This window comes from Coregonus lavaretus, assembly GCF_964263955.1.
Source record: "Coregonus lavaretus genome assembly, contig: HAP1_SCAFFOLD_4915, whole genome shotgun sequence".
Classification (NCBI taxonomy): domain Eukaryota; kingdom Metazoa; phylum Chordata; class Actinopteri; order Salmoniformes; family Salmonidae; genus Coregonus; species Coregonus lavaretus.
Window position 1 is genome coordinate 30,001 of NW_028158864.1, and position 12,500 is coordinate 42,500.

The window sequence follows — 12,500 nt, forward strand, 5'->3', positions numbered from 1 at the left end:
AAATTTCACATTAGGTGAGGTAAAAATAACCACGCCGGAGCTAACGGAGCGTGCAGTGCATGTAGCTAGTTGTTTTGCAGTGCTAGCTGGCTAACGACATGGAGCAGCTAAAGCCTCCAACAGAACTGAAACTGAACGGCAACGTTGAAGAGCAATGGAAGCGGTTCAAGCAGCGTTTCACCCTCTATCTGACGGCGATAGGAGCGGCTGGAAAAGACGACGCACAGAAGGTCGCACTGTTTCTCACAGTCTAGCACACCATTGATGTCTACAACAGCTTTCAGCTAATGGATGAAGAGCAAGCAGATTATGAACTGGTATAAGTCAAATTTCTGTCTTTTTGAACTCCCAGAATAAATTATTATGGACTTGAATTTGATATGTCAGTGGTGTAATTTCAGTCAAATTGCAGACTTTCTGATATGAGAGAATTGTCATGGGGGTGAGAGACAAGGGGCTGACAGAAGTTATTTGGTGAGAATGAATTGACACTAGAAAGAGCGATACAAATGTGTCAAGCTAGAGAGGTGACTCAGAGTCGCATACGGCCAATGGACAGCGGTGTTCTTAGTGACACCGTATGCAAAGTGGAGTACGTTAGCGAAGGAAGAGCTACAGCTAAACGGCTAACTTCAAAGGACAGCAGCCCACTTCAGGGAACCAGCGCTCCTGCAGCAGCTGTGGAGAAGAGCACAGACCTTGACAGTGACAACCGGAAGTGCCTTACATTGTGGTCATAGGTGCTATTTCGAAGGGTTAAAAAGGTCACATCCTTCCAAAATGTCACATGTGTGATTAGGCAACCCTCATGAACCTGTACATATTAGAAAACCAGGTTTTTCTGTTATGTAGCGGCTGTGTGAGCAATGACAGCTTTGTCAGAGTCCCATTACAATGAACTGGGAGTCTGTAGTTGTACATAGTGAAGCATTGAGGATGAGTAGAATGCCATCTTGGAGTGATGTCATAATGGGGTCATAAGAAGATAGAATCCTCTTGCCATTAGGCCAGAATCTTAGGTGGGAGAACATTCAGAGAGAAGGTTAGTTGGAGAAAGTCATCATATTGGTAAGTAATGTTTCTAAAATTGTTCCTAAAGTTATGGTGAATCTACTATAATGGAGAGGACGGTTTTAGGCAAATGTGATAGAATTTCATATCACTTTGCGTAGCCTACTGCGAGTATCAAATTCCTGTCTTATGTTTAAATGAATATTTTCATGGTTAAATATTGGTATGCATTCATTTATCTAAACTGATTACTGTATGATCTAGATTACCGAACCTGAGAGTGATTTCTGATGAGATTGAATTGATTAGTACTGTCTTAAAACACATTTAACAGCATAGTGTACTATACTATAAACACTTTTGAAAAGATTTACACAAAATCTATAGTATAAAGAGAAGTTTGCATAATTGGTTGGTCACAGCTTGTTTAGTTTGGATACAGGGCTGTTTTATGGTGAGATGCAAAATAATGTGTTAGAGGCACTAGAAATGTAGGCATTGATGAAAGGCACCGCATAGGGTAAAAGGCTTTAATAGTAGTTTGAATGGCTATAGGGACACTGAGAGGTCATGTTTATTGGACATACTGTCATTATAATCACAGGATGCATAGCCGCGGGAAGTAGTTGTCACGATCGTCGGGAACAGAGGAGGACCAAGGCGCAGCGTGGAATGCGAACATATTTATTAATTGATGATCACAAGAACAAAAACAAAACGAAAACGTGACGTCCCTGGTTACATTCACAAACCAACACGGAACAAGAAACCACACCAAATGAATGCCTAACGGCTACCTAAGTATGACTCCCAATCAGAGACAACGAGCTACAGCCGTCTCTGATTGGGAGCCACCCTGGCCAACATAGATATACAAAACCAGAACAAACAAATGAAAACTCACACCCTGGCTCAACATACTAGAGTACTTATTTTCCACCATAATTTGCAAATAAATTCATTAAAATCCTACAATGTGATTTTCTAGATTTTTTTTTCTCAATTTGTCTGTCATAGTTGACGTGTACCTATGATGAAAATTACAGGCCTCTCTCATCTTTTTAAGTGGGAGAACTTGCACAATTGGTGGCTGACTAAATACTTTTTTCCCCCACTGTAAATGTAAATTCTGTCAATTTGGAATTTACGTTAAGGTCAAATTAATCTTTGGCAATTGGGTAAAAAATTAATGTGGAACTGTTAAAAGTGATTTGCTTAATTTCTTTTGATGCCGATGCTGTCTTTAGGTTGTTTAAGGATTTGTTTTCCATTAGCAGCATCCTGTAGGTTTCTAACATTTAGGAACTCTCTTTTAGAGCTCATTCGTATTGGAAGTGCACAGTATTGGTCAGGGCGACTTGCATGTTGAGGTGGGCCTGCTAAGGAAGGAGGTGGGCCTGCTGAAGCAATTGGCCTGTATGGGGGAGATGAGATGGATAGAGAGACAGTCTCTGGAGATGAATAGAGAGATGGTGTTGAAGGAAGTGGAGAGGGACAGACTTGAGAGGATGAAGAGGGAGGAGAAGAAGGAGCATGCAAAAATAAATCAGATGAAGGATGAAGAGTTGCTGTTGATGGGTATTAGAATGAGGGAAAGGGAGAGAGAGATGGAGGAGGAAAGGAGGAGGTTAATGGAGAAATCTGAGAGGCAAAAGGTAGAGAAACAGATGGCGCTCCAGAAGAAAAGACAGGAGGAGAGAGACAAGTGGGAGATATCTGAAAAGAAGAGAGTGGAGGAATGGAAAGAGTTTTACTGGAAGGAAGAAGAAAAGCGAAAGGAACATGCATGGATGAAAGCAGAGAGGAAGGCAAAGAGAAAGGTGGAAGAAGCAAATAGAAAGGTGGAAGAAGCAAAGAGAAAGATGGAAGAAGCAAAGAGAAAGGTGGAAGAAGCAAAGAGAAAGATGGGAGAAGCAAAGAGAACGGTGGAAGAAGCAAAGAGAAAGGTGGAAGAAGCAAAGAGAAAGGTGGAAGAAGCAAAGAGAAAGATGGGAGAAGAACAACAGAGGCTGAAAAAGCAAGCCAGGCTAACGGAGACCCTGAGCGATAGAAAAAGAAGAGACGGGGAAGAGAGAAAGGAAGATGAAAATAAGTGTGTGAAGGAAGCAAGGGAAGGAGACAGGAGAGAGCTCCTGAAAGAAAAGAGACTAAGTGCAGAAGAAAATAGGACACACATGGAGAAACAAATGAGAGAGCTGGAGGTCAAAGGTAAAAAGGAGAGGGAATAGACAGAGAATAAAGTGTGATATGTGAGGTTAGCTTCAACACCTTAACTTATACTGTCTGTTTCCCAACTCCCTCTCTCCCAGATTCCTCCATCTTCTCAGCTGGTGCTGAGGTCAAACAGACCCAGTGCAAAGGTCATCTTAGTTTACAGTTCTTTTGTACATTGAAAGTGTTATACAACTGCACACATAGAGTGTGGTATTAACATCCTCCATTTTCCTTTGTCTTGTCAGATGTCTCCATGGTTACTGCAACTGAGTCAAAGACTCTGAACCCTCAGAAGGACCAGCCAGCAAAGTGCAAAGGTAAAGACCAGGGCCCGGTTTCCTGATAGCGATGGAACTTAAGCTTACTAGTGTTTTAACCATGCATCGTTTTTACAATGGCCGAAGATGTCACATGCGTTTCCCAAAACACCACGCAGAGAGAACGTTCACTAAGTGCGTCATTGGAGTAGGTCTCGATACTGATCGAAAGAAAGGCAGGGCTGCTCTCTGATCAGATTTCTCCATTTAAATCTTACCTTAACATTATAATTATTCCACAATACTGATGACGGATCAGCTCCTAGAGAGCCATTACCACCTTATGGCTGCAAATATTGAGGCGGCTTATTCTAATGCTTACCCTATAATAATGCACTAAATCACAGATTCATTTGGCCCATCAGTGCGCACATGTTGTTACACATCATGAAATATATTGAGGTAAAAATTACAGACAGTGTAGCCTACAAATAGAAGTAAATTGACTGAACATGAAATTGATTTCAATATGATTGAAATATAGGCCTATACAGCCAACTGGATTTATTTTCTAATGCAGTCATCTCGGTTTTCAGTTGAAGCATATTTTTATCCTTTGCTTGTTGAATTGCAAAGATATTGGCAACTTTGTATTTGTAGTCAACTTCCTGCCGAAGTTATCGTCAGTCACAGAGAGACAGATAAACAGCTTGATTCTATGTTTAGCGGATGTCTTCTGTGTAGAAAGTGACGCGGAAGGGCAAAAAAGAATCTAACGACGCATTTAGCTGTCTGATATCAGTGGAGTTTTCTGGTTGAATCACCCTTCTTTCCACCCAATTTTGTTTTTATGTGATGACGTTGAATCAACATCTCTCTCTCTCTCTCTCTCTCTCTCTCTCTCTCTCTCTCTCTCTCTCTCTCTCTCTCTCTCTCTCTCTCTCTCTCTCTCTCTCTCTCTCTCTCTCTCTCTCTCTCTCTCTCTCTCTCTCTCTCTCTCAGAATTCTCTGTGTTTTCCACGAGCAGTCAAGGCATGGCCAAGGTCCCCCAGGTCAAAGTGAGTAATAAAAGTGAGAGTGTCCAAAAGAAAGATGGGAATGACAAAGTAACAGCGCCAAAGACAGATGCAGAGCTCATTATGGACAAATTTGAGAGGATGGCAGAAGAGGGGAGAAGGGGGCCTTGTCAGAAGTATAGGAGAGATAAAGACCAGGCCAAAGAGATAGAGGGAAAGAGAAAGGAGGAGGAGGTGCTGTCTAAAGAAGAGCAGCGCAGGCTGAGGAATGAGAAGGCCTTACAGGAACACCTGGACAGGGTAGAGAATCCGGAATTGACAGGCAAACAGACCAGACAACCACAATGTAAAGGTAGGACCAGGCAAAGTGACAAGGGACTCAAACACAAAACATTTCATTCTCTGTGGTTTAAAAGAAACGAGCACCCTCGCGCTCTCCCTAAAGTTAGGTTGGTGCGTAAAACCCTTAAATTCAAATAAGCAATAAAGTGTGATGGTCCGCACTCAAAAAGATGTCGCATAAAGCTGACGTCATTTTTTTTGTTTTTGTTTTTGTCTTTTTCACTGCATGAGGGATAGCATACACAGATGTTTCTGCTTTGCATCCTTCAGGGTGGTTTAGCATCACGTTGTACTCAGACGATGCCATCTTAATCCCCATGGGGAGGCTAATAAAACTGTATTACATTTAAGTAACAGCAGTGTATCTCACTATCAAATCAAATCAAATCAAATTTTATTGGTCACATGCGCCGAATACAACAGGTGCAGACATTACAGTGAAATGCTTACTTACAGCCCTTAACCAACAGTGCATTTATTTTAAACAAAAAAAGTAAGAATAAAACAACAACAAAAAAAGTGTTGAGAAAAAAAGAGCAGAAGTAAAATAAAGTGACAGTAGGGAGGCTATATATACAGTAAAATAAAGTGACAGTAGGGAGGCTATATATACAGGGGGGTACCGTTGCAGAGTCAATGTGCGGGGGCACCGGCTAGTTGAGGTAGTTGAGGTAATATGTACATGTGGGTAGAGTTAAAGTGACTATGCATAAATACTTAACAGAGTAGCAGCAGCGTAAAAAGGATGGGGTGGGGGGGCAGTGCAAATAGTCCGGGTAGCCATGATTAGCTGTTCAGGAGTCTTATGGCTTAGGGGTAGAAGCTGTTGAGAAGTCTTTTGGACCTAGACTTGGCACTCCGGTACCGCTTGCCATGCGGTAGCAGAGAGAACAGTCTATGACTAGGGTGGCTGGAGTCTTTGACAATTTTGAGGGCCTTCCTCTGACACCGCCTGTTATAGAGGTCCTGGATGGCAGGGAGCTTTGCCCCAGTGATGTACTGGGCCGTACGCACTACCCTCTGTAGTGCCTTGCGGTCAGAGGCCAAGCAGTTGCCATACCAGGCGGTGATACAACCAAATCAAATCAAATCAAATCAAATTTTATTGGTCACATGCGCCGAATACAACAGGTGCAGACATTACAGTGAAATGCTTACTTACAGCCCTTAACCAACAGTGCATTTATTTTAAACAAAAAAGTAAGAATAAAACAACAACAAAAAAGTGTTGAGAAAAAAAGAGCAGAAGTAAAATAAAGTGACAGTAGGGAGGCTATATATACAGTAAAATAAAGTGACAGTAGGGAGGCTATATATACAGGGGGGTACCGTTGCATAGTCAATGTGCGGGGGCACCGGCTAGTTGAGGTAGTTGAGGTAATATGTACATGTGGGTAGAGTTAAAGTGACTATGCATAAATACTTAACAGAGTAGCAGCAGCGTAAAAAGGATGGGGTGGGGGGGCAGTGCAAATAGTCCGGGTAGCCATGATTAGCTGTTCAGGAGTCTTATGGCTTGGGGGTAGAAGCTGTTGAGAAGTCTTTTGGACCTAGACTTGGCACTCCGGTACCGCTTGCCGTGCGGTAGCAGAGAGAACAGTCTATGACTAGGGTGGCTGGAGTCTTTGACAATTTTGAGGGCCTTCCTCTGACACCGCCTGGTATAGAGGTCCTGGATGGCAGGGAGCTTTGCCCCAGTGATGTACTGGGCCGTACGCACTACCCTCTGTAGTGCCTTGCGGTCAGAGGCCAAGCAGTTGCCATACCAGGCGGTGATGCAACCAGTTAGGATGCTCTCGATGGTGCAGCTGTAGAATTTTTTGAGGATCTGAGGACCCATGCCAAATCTTTTTAGTCTCCTGAGGGGGAATAGGCTTTGTCGTGCCCTCTTCACGACTGTCTTGGTGTGTTTGGACCATGATAGTTCGTTGGTGATGTGGACACCAAGGAACTTGAAGCTCTCAACCTGTTCCACTACAGCCCCGTCGATGAGAATGGGGGCGTGCTCAGTCCTCTTTTTTTTCCTGTAGTCCACAATCATCTCCTTTGTCTTGGTCACGTTGAGGGAGAGGTTGTTGTCCTGGCACCACACGGCCAGATCTCTGACCTCCTCCCTATAGGCTGTCTCATCGTTGTCGGTGATCAGGCCTACCACTGTTGTGTCGTCGGCAAACTTAATGATGGTGTTGGAGTCGTGCCTGGCCATGCAGTCATGGGTGAACAGATAGTACAGGAGGGGACTGAGCACGCACCCCTGAGGGGCCCCCGTGTTGAGGATCAGTGTGGCAGATGTGTTGTTACCTACCCTTACCACCTGGGGGCGGCCCGTCAGGAAGTCCAGGATCCAGTTGCAGAGGGAGGTGTTTAGTCCCAGGATCCTTAGCTTAGTGATGAGTTTGAGGGCACTATGGTGTTGAATGCTGAGCTGTAGTCAATGAATAGCATTCTCACGTAGGTGTTCCTCTTGTCCAGGTGGGAAAGGGCAGTGTGGAGTGCGATAGAGATTGCATCATCTGTGGATCTGTTGGGGCGGTATGCAAATTGGAGTGGGTCTAGGGTTTCTGGGATTATGCTGTTGATTTGAGCCATGACCAGTCTTTCAAAGCACTTCATGGCTACAGACGTCAGTGCTACGGGTCGGTAGTCATTTAGGCAGGTTATCTTAGAGTTCTTGGGCACGGGGACTATGGTGGTCTGCTTGAAACATGTTGGTATTACAGACTCAGTCAGGGACATGTTGAAAATGTCAGTGAAGACACTTGCCAGTTGGTCAGCACAGGCTCGGAGTACACGCCCTGGTAATCCGTCTGGCCCTGCGGCCTTGTGAATGTTGACCTGCTTAAAAGTCTTACTCACATCGGCTACGGAGAGCGTGATCACATAGTCGTCCGGAACAGCTGGTGCTCTCGTGCATGCTTCAGTGTTGCTTACCTCGAAGCGAGCATAGAAGTGGTTTAGCTCGTCTGGTAGGCTTGTGTCACTGGGCAGCTCGCGGCTGTGCTTCCCTTTGTAGTCTGTAATAGTTTTCAAGCCCTGCCACATCCGACGAGCGTCAGAGCCAGTGTAGTATGATTCAATCTTAGACCTGTATTGACTCTTTGCCTGTTTGATGGTTCGTCGGAGGTCATAGCGGGATTTCTTATAAGCGTCCGGGTTAGAGTCCCGTTCCTTGAAAGCGGCAGCTCAACCCTTTAGCTCAGTGCGGATGTTTCCTGTAATCCATGGCTTCTGGTTGGGGTATGTACGTACGGTCACTGTGGGGACGACATCATCGATGCACTTATTGATGAATCCAGTGACTGATGTGGTGTACTCCTCAATGCTGTCTGAAGAATCCCGGAACATGTTCCAGTCTGTGCTAGCAAAACAGTCCTGTAGCTTAGCATCTGCGTCATCTGACCACTTTTTTATTAGCCGAATCACTGGTGCTTCCTGCTTCAGTTTTTGCTTATAAGCAGGAATCAGGAGGATAGAGTTATGGTCAGATTTGCCAAATGGAGGGCGAGGGAGAGCTTTGTATGCGTCTTTGTGTGTGGAGTAAAGGTGGTCTAGAGTTTTTTCCCCTCTGGTTGCACATTTAACATGCTGGTAGAAATGAGGTAGAACGGATTTAAGTTTCCCTGCATTAAAGTCCCCGGCTACTAGGAGCGCTGCATCTGAATGAGCGTTTTCCTGTTGATTAATGGCCTTGTACAACTCATTCAGTGCAATCTTAATGCCAGCATTGGTTTGTGGTGGTAAATAGACAGCTATGAAAAATATAGATGAAAACTCTCTTGGTAAATAGTGTGGTCTACAGCTTATCATAAGATACTCTACCTCAGGCGAGCAAAACCTCGAGACTTCCTTAGTATTTGATTTTGTGCACCAGCTGTTGTTTACAAATATACACAGACCGCCACCCTTTGTCTTACCAGAGTCTGCAGTTCTGTCCTGTCGATGTAGCGTATAGCCCGCTAGCTGAATGTTGTCATTGTTGTCGTTCAGCCACGACTCCGTGAAACATAAGATATTACAGTTTTTAATGTCCCGTTGGTAGGATAACCGTAATCTTAAATCGTCAATTTTATTCTCAAAAGATTGAACATTGGCTAATAGGATTGATGGGAGAGGCAGTTTACTCGTTCGCCGTCGGATCCTTACAAGGCACCCGGATCTGCGTCCACGATATCTCCGTCTCTTCCTCACGCGAATGACGGGGATCTGGGCCTTGTCGGGAGTCTGTAGAATATCCTTCGCGAACGCCTCGTTGAAGAAAAAGTCTTCGTCCAACGCGAGGTGAGTAATCGCTGTCCTGATATCCAGAAGCTCTCTTTGGTTATAAGAGACGATGGCAGAAACATTATGTACAAAATAAATTACAAATAACGCGGAAAAACACACATAGTAGTACAATTGGTTAGAGGGCTGTAAAACTGCAGCCATCTTCTTCCGGCGCTGTTCTATTCTGATCCTCAACACGGGGGCCCCTCAGTCAGGATGCTCTCGATGGTGCAGCTGTAGAATTTTTTGAGGATCTGAGGACCCATGCCAAATCTTTTTAGTCTCCTGAGGGGGAATAGGCTTTGTCGTGCCCTCTTCACGACTGTCTTGGTGTGTTTGGACCATGATAGTTCGTTGGTGATGTGGACACCAAGGAACTTGAAGCTCTCAACCTGTTCCACTACAGCCCCGTCGATGAGAATGGGGGCGTGCTCAGTCCTCTTTTTTTTCCTGTAGTCCACAATCATCTCCTTTGTCTTGGTCACATTGAGGGAGAGGTTGTTGTCCTGGCACCACACGGCCAGATCTCTGACCTCCTCCCTATAGGCTGTCTCATCGTTGTCGGTGATCAGGCCTACTACTGTTGTGTCGTCGGCAAACTTAATGATGGTGTTGGAGTCGTGCCTGGCCATGCAGTCATGGGTGAACAGAGAGTACAGGAGGGGACTGAGCACGCACCCCTGAGGGGCCCCCGTGTTGAGGATCAGTGTGGCAGATGTGTTGTTACCTACCCTTACCACCTGGGGGCGGCCCGTCAGGAAGTCCAGGATCCAGTTGCAGAGGGAGGTGTTTAGTCCCAGGATCCTTAGCTTAGTGATGAGCTTAGAGGGCACTATGGTGTTGAATGCTGAGCTGTAGTCAATGAATAGCATTCTCACGTAGGTGTTCCTCTTGTCCAGGTGGGAAAGGGCAGTGTGGAGTGCGATAGAGATTGCATCATCTGTGGATCTGTTGGGGCGGTATGCAAATTGGAGTGGGTCTAGGGTTTCTGGGATTATGCTGTTGATGTGAGCCATGACCAGTCTTTCAAAGCACTTCATGGCTACAGACGTCAGTGCTACGGGTCGGTAGTCATTTAGGCAGGTTATCTTAGAGTTCTTGGGCACGGGGACTATGGTGGTCTGCTTGAAACATGTTGGTATTACAGACTCATTCAGGGACATGTTGAAAATGTCAGTGAAGACACTTGCCAGTTGGTCAGCACATGCTCGGAGTACACGTCCTCGTAATCCGTCTGGCCCTGCGGCCTTGTGAATGTTGACCTGCTTAAAAGTCTTACTCACATCGGCTACGGAGAGCGTGATCACATAGTCGTCCGGAACAGCTGGTGCTCTCATGCATGCTTCAGTGTTGCTTGCCTCGAAGCGAGCATAGAAGTGGTTTAGCTCGTCTGGTAGGCTTGTGTCACTGGGCAGCTCGCGGTTGTGCTTCCCTTTGTAGTCTGTAATAGTTTTCAAGCCCTGCCACATCCGACGAGCGTCAGAGCCAGTGTAGTATGATTCAATCTTAGACCTGTATTGACTCTTTGCCTGTTTGATGGTTCGTCAGAGGTCATAGCGGGATTTCTTATAAGCGTCCGGGTTAGAGTCCCGTTCCTTGAAAGCGGCAGCTCTACCCTTTAGCTCAGTGCGGATGTTTCCTGTAATCCATGGCTTCTGGTTGGGGTATGTACGTACGGTCACTGTGGGGACGACATCATCGATGCACTTATTGATGAAGCCAGTGACTGATGTGGTGTACTCCTCAATGCTGTCTGAAGAATCCCGGAACATGTTCCAGTCTGTGCTAGCAAAACAGTCCTGTAGCTTAGCATCTGCGTCATCTGACCACTTTTTTATTAACCGAATCACTGGTGCTTCCTGCTTCAGTTTTTGCTTATAAGCAGGAATTTTTTTTAATTTTATTTCACCTTTATTTAACCAGGTATAAGAATCAGGAGGATAGAGTTATGGTCAGATTTGCCAAATGGAGGGCGAGGGAGAGCTTTGTATGCGTCTCTGTGTGTGGAGTAAAGGTGGTCTAGAGTTGTTTTCCCTCTGGTTGCACATTTAACATGCTGGTAGAAATTAGGTAGAACGGATTTAAGTTTCCCTGCATTAAAGTCCCCGGCTACTAGGAGCGCTGCATCTGGATGAGCGTTTTCCTGTTGATTAATGGCCTTGTACAACTCATTCAGTGCAATCTTAATGCCAGCATTGGTTTGTGGTGGTAAATAGACAGCTATGAAAAATATAGATGAAAACTCTCTTGGTAAATAGTGTGGTCTACAGCTTATCATAAGATACTCTACCTCAGGCGAGCAAAACCTCGAGACTTCCTTAGTATTTGATTTTGTGCACCAGCTGTTGTTTACAAATATACAGAGACCGCCACCCCTTGTCTTACCAGAGTCAGCCGTTCTGTCCTGCCGATGTAGCGTATAGCCTGCTAGCTGAATGTTATCATTGTTGTCGTTCAGCCACGACTCCGTGAAACATAAGATATTACAGTTTTTAATGTCCCGTTGGTAGGATAACCGTAATCTTAAATCGTCAATTTTATTCTCAAAAGATTGAACGTTGGCTAATAGGATTGATGGGAGAGGCAGTTTACTCGCTCGCCGTCGGATCCTTACAAGGCACCCGGATCTGCGTCCGCGATATCTCCGTCTCTTCCTCACGCGAATGACGGGGATCTGGGCCTTGTCGGGTGTCTGTAGGATATCCTTCGCGAACGCCTCGTTGAAGAAAAAATCTTCGTCCAATGCGAGGTGAGTAATCGCTGTCCTGATATCCAGAAGCTCTCTTTGGTTATAAGAGACGATGGCAGAAACATTATGTACAAAATTAATTACAAATAACGTGGAAAAACACACATAATAGTACAATTGGTTAGAGGGATGTAAAACGGCAGCCATCTTCTCCGGCGCTGTTCTAATGTTGTGCTAAGGTACTGAGTTATGTGTGACTACTCCTCTGGTGCATTGAAACAGCCTATAGGACTTAACTCTACTTTTACTGCTGTGTGTTATTGTCCTATCAAATCTCCATTCATATATATTCCTTTTCTGTCCTTAGATTACTCTATTTTCACTGCATCAGGGCTAAAGAGCAAGGACCCGCATGATCAACAGTCAGCAAAATGCAAAGGTAAAACATGAAGGGGGATAGAGAGGGACAGACTTTTCACAAAGTATTTGATGACAGTGCAAAGATAAAAAGGACAAGAGATATAGACAGAGGGAGACAAAAAAGGACGAGAGAGAGAAAGAGAGAGAGAACGTGAGAGAGAGAGAGAGACTAAGAAGAGAGAGAGAGACTAAGAAGAGAGAGACTAAGAAGAAAGACCACTAGTGGATAAGGAGAAGAAGAGCTCAATGCTTAAAGTTCAGAATGTGAAGTGAGCATGAATTCCTTCA

General features: G+C 44.9%; 1 long non-coding RNA gene across 2 annotated transcripts in view; it reads left to right on the forward strand.

The window, feature by feature from the left end:
• Positions 1 to 3,542, forward strand: part of LOC311123522 — a 5,066-nt gene extending 1,524 nt beyond the window's left edge. The window contains exons 1-3 of one of the 2 annotated variants that reach the window (XR_014612608.1): positions 3,061 to 3,219; positions 3,321 to 3,371; positions 3,471 to 3,542. This is a non-coding gene — a long non-coding RNA (uncharacterized lncRNA). Of the gene's footprint in view, positions 1 to 3,060; positions 3,220 to 3,320; positions 3,372 to 3,470 lie in introns of those variants that run through there. The other variant, XR_014612607.1, reaches the window with a different exon arrangement.
• Positions 3,543 to 12,500: the final 8,958 nt, after the last annotated feature.